This window comes from Echinops telfairi, unplaced genomic scaffold (genome assembly GCF_000313985.2).
Source record: "Echinops telfairi isolate 266 unplaced genomic scaffold, ASM31398v2 ScPeMD7_7469;HRSCAF=8507_1, whole genome shotgun sequence".
In the NCBI taxonomy this organism is placed as follows: Eukaryota; Metazoa; Chordata; class Mammalia; order Afrosoricida; family Tenrecidae; genus Echinops; species Echinops telfairi.
Window position 1 is genome coordinate 5,433,338 of NW_022111373.1, and position 8,429 is coordinate 5,441,766.

Here is an 8,429-nt window from a genome sequence, read left to right on the forward strand (position 1 = left end):
GTCTTTAAGACCCCAGACGCTATATCTTTTGATAGCCGGGCACCATCAGCTTTCTTCACCACATTTGCTTATGCACACGTTTGTCTTCAGTGATCCTAGCAGGAAGGTGGGCACCCAGAGAGGATAAAAGCTTGGGAAGCATTAAAGTTTCTTCTCTCTCTCTCTAGTCGCTCCCCTCTCTTCCCCCGTCCTCTCTCCCTTGTTCCCTTTCCCGTCCTCCTTCCCAGCTTGCTCCCTCCACGTGGACCACCAAGAGGGGCTGAGGTGAGCAATGCTACCATGAAGTGTGTCTGACTCCATTTATTCCTATATATCTCTTTTATCTCTCATGGTCTCTATAACTTTATTATAATATTTACTTATTATCGCTGTACAATTGTGCCTACTGAACCGGTAGTGATTGTGCTAGGAGCTAGTTTCTCCTGGCAGCCGGGCACCATTAGCTTTCTTCACATAAACATTTGTTTATGCAGACATTTGTCTTCAGTAAGGTGGGCACCCACTGGTATGATTTTTAGTTCTTCAATGCCTGATACTGGTTTCTTCTACACCTCGTGGTGAGGCAGGCTGGTGTGCTTCTTCCATGTGGGCTTTGATGCTTCTCAGCTAGATGGCCGCTTGTTTGTCTTCAAGCCTTTAAGACCCCAGATGCTATATCTTTTGAAAAATGATTTTTTTAGAAGAAAGTTAAAAAAAAAAAAGCTTCAGTCTTCAAATTCATGTCCTGTTCATACACAGCTTGAGGTTTTTACAGAATGTAGCTGCTACTGGTTTTATTGAGATAGAGACAAACACCTTGTGGTACTTATTATTACTACTCATGTTATTTTCAAACATTTGGCCTAATATTAATATTTCTTTTCTAGCTCTGGCTTTCAGGGAAGTTTGGATAACCCATGTACAAACCATTTGCTACTAGGAGCTCTCTTTAAACTTTGGTCTTAAAAACAAAACAAAATTAGTGCCTAAAAGTGGGAGAAGATCCAATAGTTCCTGACATATAGCATTGTCCCATGGTTACCCTAACTTAACAGACACTCCTACAATGGTGTTCATGAATTTCAGTGGAGACTCATAACAAGATGAAGAGCGGGGGAGGGTATTTCTCTCTGAGAATATGATTTCACTTGTTGCTGGGTAAACCAGGGAAGGGCAGCCTTCCCTCAGGGAGATCCTTACCACTGTTTGTATAGACCCCCAATGAAAGCATTTGCCCTGTACTCTTTTGCTAATCATGCATTTTCGGCCAAATTTCTACTTTAGGTCGTCCATGTCTCATTCTATAGGCTACCTGGATTTTACATTTTGTCTTTTTGAGATGTACAGCATTCTTCACAGGTGACTTCCGAAGGACCATTTGGAGAACCTAAATGAACTCTACCTTAAACACACCCGTTGCAGGTGAAAATAACTAAAATGTTCCTTTCTGCAAAACCCTAGAGTGAGAAGCAGGGGCTGCCAGCCCAAGGTGTAGACTTTGAGGTTGACCAGTATGAGAGTCACCGAGTTTTTCTGGTGACTCTCTGGGGTGCTTGGGGACACTGTGTAACCCGGAAGCTGGGACGATAGTCACATGTTTTCTCACATTCCAAGATGCCCTGTGTATACTGCGAACACAGCTGCACTTGTGAAGATTAGTCCCAAGGAATTGTTTGTGCTTAGAGCAATTTTACCATGATGTTATTGTTACACTATGCATGCTATGCACCCTTGCCTTCTTATATATAAAGCTGTACTTTGAAAATAAGACTTGCTTTTGGCTCATCAGCCTGCTGGCTGCTCTTTCTGCAGGTCGTCACTCACTGCAGGTCCATACCGCTGCACGGGAGCAGACCGATATTTGGCAACTTGAGACTACATTGTATTTGCTATTTTCTTTTTTTTTTTTTAATTCTATACAAACAGATTTATTCAACTTTTGGCATATGTGGGTTGAAAAAAAAAACCACCTTATTAATCTTAACCAGTGCAAAGAAAGCTGCAGTGGCCAGAATGGCTTGCCTCAAAGCTTCTCACCAGCAGCAGTGAAGAACCCAAACCGTGCTCTAGACCAAAGTGCTCTGAAATATCAGCCCAAATATCCACACACAGAGGAGGAAGCGGCGCCAGTGGTGCTCTCCTAAGCACACACACACACACACCCCGCACCCCTGCACACACAGACTCAGCCCTCCTGTGTTACTGACAGGAGCAGTGGTTGGTTGGGGGATGCATGGGGGGCAGGGAGGGAAAGATCCAGGGACTAGTCTTATTTCTTTTCTGCCTTCCTCTTTGACATCATGGCAGGGCTAGTACCCATTTCGACAGCGTCCCTGGAGCTCTCCACAGCGTTGTCACCAGTGTCCATCCTTCAGTCCCTCAGCTGAGGAAGGCAGCCACTAGGATGGCAGGAGCAGGCAGGGAGGAAGCAGGGGAGGAACTTCCCAGGTGCAGCTTGGCCCTCCTCAGATGAGGGGATTTGCTATTTTCATAATTGGTTTTATGTGACATACCTTAGTTCTGTAGACAAATAGTTTTGCCTTGAATGAGAAATTGTTGCCTTGTGTCTAACCATTGTTTTATTAAGCAGTGATCTATCACTTAAATCTATATAAGTAAACTTCTTAAATCTGAGTAAGTAAAAGTTCCATGTACTTGTCTAAAAATATTTCCTATATATACATATTCTCCTTTTCTCACTAGTGTCTTAAACTAGTTGGCTAGATTGATATTATTGTCAGAATTACCAAATATCCCACGGAAGTTACTTTCATTATTTCTCAAGAAGTCAATAGTGCTGCCTCTAAAGTGGAATATATATATGTATATATATATTCCATAGATCTATTGTAGATAATTAATTATGAGCTCACACTTAATTGGAAGTGCTAATCTATAGACAATTCGTTCTAATGACGTGGCACTGCCATGAAGAGATCACTAATGCTATGGGTGCTGTAGCAAAGTGTGCTACAGAGTGTGCTACAGAAACCAGATGGTGCCAGCTTTCAGAAAGAATAGCATCTTGGGCCTTAAAAGCTTGTCATAGAACAAGCAGTCATCAAAGTGAGGGGTCAGCTAAATCCACACGGAAGCAGGTCAGCTTGTGTGATCCAAGAATTGTTCATATAATCCATGATCAGAGAAGGCAATTTCATTAGCGCTTAAATTCTGAGCACCCGTTTGCAGCAGGCTATGGATAACAGTGAAAGCCTAAAAATCTATGTATAGAGTTCTTATGTGGATTAAGCCTCCATTGAATTCCTTTTGACCATTAACCAGGAATCTGAGCCGTCTTGCCCTCACTGGATAGTGAAGGCACCCGATCCAGCCAGCCTAGGGAGGGGTGCGGTGTCCTTGATGGGAGATCCTATACTGGGGTTCCATCGTCTGGAGGTACGGGAACCATCCTCTCACTGCCTGGTCAGAAGCTCTTCTCAACCGTGGTTCTGAGGCAGCCTCTTTAGTCTCACCTGCATCTCTGCTGTGTCAACCTGCCACCAACCATGCTTTTGTGAGTTTTCCTTGCTCTGCCATGTCCTTTTTAAAAGTTATTTCAGCAAACACTTGGAGGCCATTACAACCTCATGCTAATGATCTCTTTCATCCAGATGATATGTCTTTGTCTTGGTCCCATGTAAGACAATAAATGTTCACTTAAATTTTAAAAAATCATTTTATTAGGAGCTCATACAACTCGTATCACAATCCATACATAAATCAATTGTGTAAAGCACATGTGTACATTCATTGCCCTCATCATTCTCAAAACATTTCCTCTCCGCTTAAGCCCCCGGCATTAGGTCCTCACTTTAAATTATATATATATATTTTTACAGACTCAAAATGGAGTTAGGACTTCCACTGTGGTTTGCATTCTTCCACAAATTAAATGTTTTCAAATTTGAGCCATAATGCAATATTAGCAGAAATTTATAATGGTTCTAAACATTCACTGTAGTAAAATTTTTTAAAGTGATGTCCATATTCCACCCCAAAACTCTGATATGATTGGTCTGGATTGCTACATGTACATTGGGAACATGTAAGCTTCCCAGGTGATTATAAAATACAATTAAGGTAGAAAATGGTTAACCTAGAGGAACCTGACCTTTATGTTAGCAGTTGTTTTTGCAGAAAACTGTCATGGTGCTACTTGGGGAGAGACCCTTTGCTTTCTGAGAGTTTATTTTACATCTAAGAGTGATAAAAGCCATTCCACATCTTGAGTTTGGTGGTAGTTGCAAAATGTGTACCGTTGTCAAAATTCATTCACTTTAAATTGACACATCTCATTGGATGTAAATTTATTCACAATAAAGTTGACTTTTAAAAAAGACATCTACAAGTAAGGTTCCAAGCCCGCGTCTGTCTTCTCTTGTGACATGCTGCTCACCACTAGCAGCAGAGGGCAGAAACCGGACGGTCTGGCAGATTGTGTCAAAGATAAAGACGGCCTGAACAGACTGTGACAAATCGTCAGAGATTGTAAGTTGAAAGAATTGACAATTGCTTGGATGTGGACTGCAGGCACTAAGCCTTTCTCTAATCTGGACGCCACATTCTTCTTGATATACTGTTCCTCAGGTTATTTTTTCAGCATACAGATGGAATAAGTACGTACAGTGAAAGGATACAACCCTGACACACACCTTTTCTGATTTAAACCCTTGTACTTGTCGAGTCACTTTGGGATGGATCCCTATTCCTCGTCCTCTTCTGAAGCTGGCTCGGCTTTGACATTACCTGTTGATGTGCCACTGCAGCCATTTAAAATCATCTTCAGCAAAACTTTACTTCCTGTGATAGTAATGATATTATTTGATTAATTTCTACAGGGTGTTGGGTCACCTTTCAATGGAGTGTGCACACATATGGATCTCTTACAGTTTGTTGACCAGGTGGCTGTTTCCCAAGTTTCTTGAAATACCTCAGGGAGTGCTGCCAGTGCTGCATCAGTTTTTGGAAATAGTTCGGTTGGTATTCCATCAATTTTGTTAATGCTTTCAGTGCAACTTTTGGCCTCCTCCCTTCATACTATTGGTTCTTGGTCACATGTTACCTCTTAAAATGGTTGAACATCAATTCTTTTAGGTTCCGTGACTCATGTATTCCTTCCCTCTTTCGAGGCTTCTTGAATCATTCAGAATTTTGCTTTTTACATTGAGTTGCAATCCTTACTAAAGTCTTTGATTTTTATCGGCAAGTGCTGCAAATCTTCCTGTTTCAGCAAGCCAAGGCGTGTCCACTGTATATCACAGGTTGTTCATAAGCATCCTTCAATGCTGATTTCTTCTTCATATAAGCCTAGCTTCTCTGATTATTTGTTCACAGCATTTTGTCCATGGACTCCTTCAATATTCTAACTGAAGGCTAATTTTTCTCTTCAGTTCTTTCAGCTTGAGATATGCTGAGCATGTACTTCCCTTAGTTTTCTAACTTCAGATCTTTCACATTTCAGTATAATAGTACAATCTACTGCCTTCTCCAACCGTCCTTTGAAAACTTCTCTTCAGCTTTTACTTTATCATTTCCGTTAACTAATCTGTATTCCAGAGTAAGTTTCTGAGTCTCTTCTGATAGCCACTTTGACCTTCCCCCTCCCTTTTAATGATCTTTTGCTTTCTGCATATATGATGTTCTTGATGCCCTCCCACAATTCCTCTGGTCTTCTGGCCAATGAGTATGGTGATGGTCTCCCTATTCAGGTGGGTAATACTCGGTGATATTTTGGCTCTTGTGGTCTTGTTTTTATGTGTTCACCAATGTTCCTTGCAGGACTATTCACAACAGATAAAAGGTGTAAACTATTTAGGTGTCCATCACAGATAAATGGATCAACAAAATGAAGACTATACCAACAATGAAGTATTTCTCAGCCATGAAGAAAAAGTTCTGATCCATGTGATGGCATGATGAATCTTGAAAGCATGACGCTGATTTGCAATCAGACATAAAAGGACAAATATTGTCTGATACCACAGATGTGGAAAATCCAAAGAGGCACTTACATTAATTATTACCAGGAGCCTAGGGGGACTGAGTCTTTGTATGGAGCGATTAGAAGCTTTTCAAATGCAACATTATGAATATAATGTCAGTGGATTATACATGTAAAAATGGTTGAAATGGTGTTATATATATATGTTACCATCCTACAATCTTTTCTATTTTTTAACCATACTACAATCTTATTTTAAAATTCTACTCTCCCTCAAGAAGCCATGGACTTGCTTTAATTTTCTTCAGCTTCAACCGGAGCTTGCATATGACCAACTAGTGGTCTGTCCCGTTGGCTTTGAGTCTTGTTTTGACTGTTATTTTCTCAAGTCTCCTCCCCCAGATGTAGTCCTTCTGATTCTTCTCTATCGCATAGTCACTGTTGATTACTGGAAAAGGGTATTTACAATGAAGAAGTCATTGGTTGGTCTCACAAAATTCTACCAAGCAATCTACAGCCTTGTTTCTATCACTAAGGCCCATGTCTAGTGATCCTTCTGTTTTCTTTTCTTTTTGTTGTTATTTAAAGAAAGTTTTTTATTATCATTATAAAATGTCATTTTTTAAAAATCGCTTTATTAGGGGCTCATACAACTCATCACAATCCATACATACATCAATTGTGTAAAGCACATTTGTACATTGATCCTTCTGCTTTCAGCATTCCACTCACCAGTAATTATCAATGTAACTTGACTGCAAGTTTGATCAATTTCAGATTAAATAAGTTGGTAAATAATTATTGATTAAATAATTTTTCATTTTTCTTCATCTCTTATCTTTAGTGGTGCAGATTTGAATAATAGTTGTATTAACTGTTCTTCCTCGTAGGAGTATAGAAATCATTCTTTCACAGATAGTATTGTATTTCAAGATAGATCATGAAATGTCCTTTTTGATGATCAATACAATGCCTTTCTTCTCGAATGTTTCATTCCTGGCAAAGTAAACTACACGACTGTCTGATTCAAAGTGGCCACTGCAAGTCCATTTCACCTCACTAATGCCTAGATCAATATTTAAATGCATTTCATTTTTCACTTCCAATTTTCCTTGATGCATACTTCATAAATTTCACATGCTGATGGTTAATGGATGCATGCAGCTGATTCTGCTAATTTTGAATAGTGTTCCATCAGCAAGTGCAAGGCTGGAAGGAAAGCTTTATTCCTTCCGTGTCATTATGGTTGACTTATTTTGAGAGCCTTCCAACCTGAGTGGCTCACCTGCCAGCACTATATCCATGTTCTACTCTATTAAGATGTTTTCAGTGATTAATTTCTCAGAGAGGTGCCCTAGTGCAGTAGCGTGTTACATGTTGGGCCGCTAATTACAAAGTCAGCAGTTGGAACTCCCCAGGAACTCCATGGGAGAAAGAGGCTTTATGTTCCCTTAAATATTTATAGCCTTGAAAAAGCAAAAGGGCAATTCTACCCTGTCTTGTAGGGTTGGTATTAGTGGGAATGAACTTAATGGCGCTTAGTGTTTTAACTTCTCAAGTGGGCCACCTATTCCTTCTCCCTCGTCTGTTCTTAATCTGGAAGCTCATCTGAAATCTGTCCACCATAGGTGATTCCACTTACATTTGAAATACCAGTAGCACAGTGTCTAGCATCAGAGCAACATGCAGATCACCATAGTATAACAAACTGGCAGGCAAGTGGTGAGAGAACGCATATAAGTACATACTTTGAAGCCATAAAACTGGATGTAGCCATGCAGAAATACATGGAATTAGGGCTTTTGCTTTTCAGCTTAACACAAGTTGAATACTGCTTATCCACCCAAAACCAACTGCCATCAAGCTGATTTTGACTCAGAGACCCTAAAGACCAGAGTAGAACTACTCCCTTTGGATTCCAAGACTTAAGTCTTTATGGGAGCTGACAGCCCCATCTTTCTCCATTAAACTGGTGAGTTCAAATCACTAAGCTGGGGGGGTTGCAGCTCACTAGGTAGGCCACTACACTTCCAGGGTTCCTTGAATACTGCTAGGGATCATATGATTAAAGCTATATCTGGAACAAATATTTAAAATCACAAATTTCAACCTTCAAGTGAGTAGACAGCATCAGAAAACATTTTATCTTAGAGACCACTTATTAGCATCTGCTGCCTCAACCAGAGTTCTCTTCTAGATATTCCACCTCTAATTCCCTGTAGGGGCCACTATGAGTTGGGACTGACTCAATGGCAGTGGGTAATTTCATCTTCTTCTAGAACACATGGTTCTGACTGCCTTAGCTATTTTATACCTACAATATATTGACCGTAAGTTCCCATCATTTCTATATCCTAGAAGAAACTGCTTTTGTGATTGAGTGAATGAAATCTTTCAGTGTCTCTAATATTATTAAAATACAACAAAGGACTGCATCGCTTGTAAGAGATGGCGTTGGCTTTTTTTTTAAATCGTTTTATTAGGGGCTCATACAACTCTTATCACAATC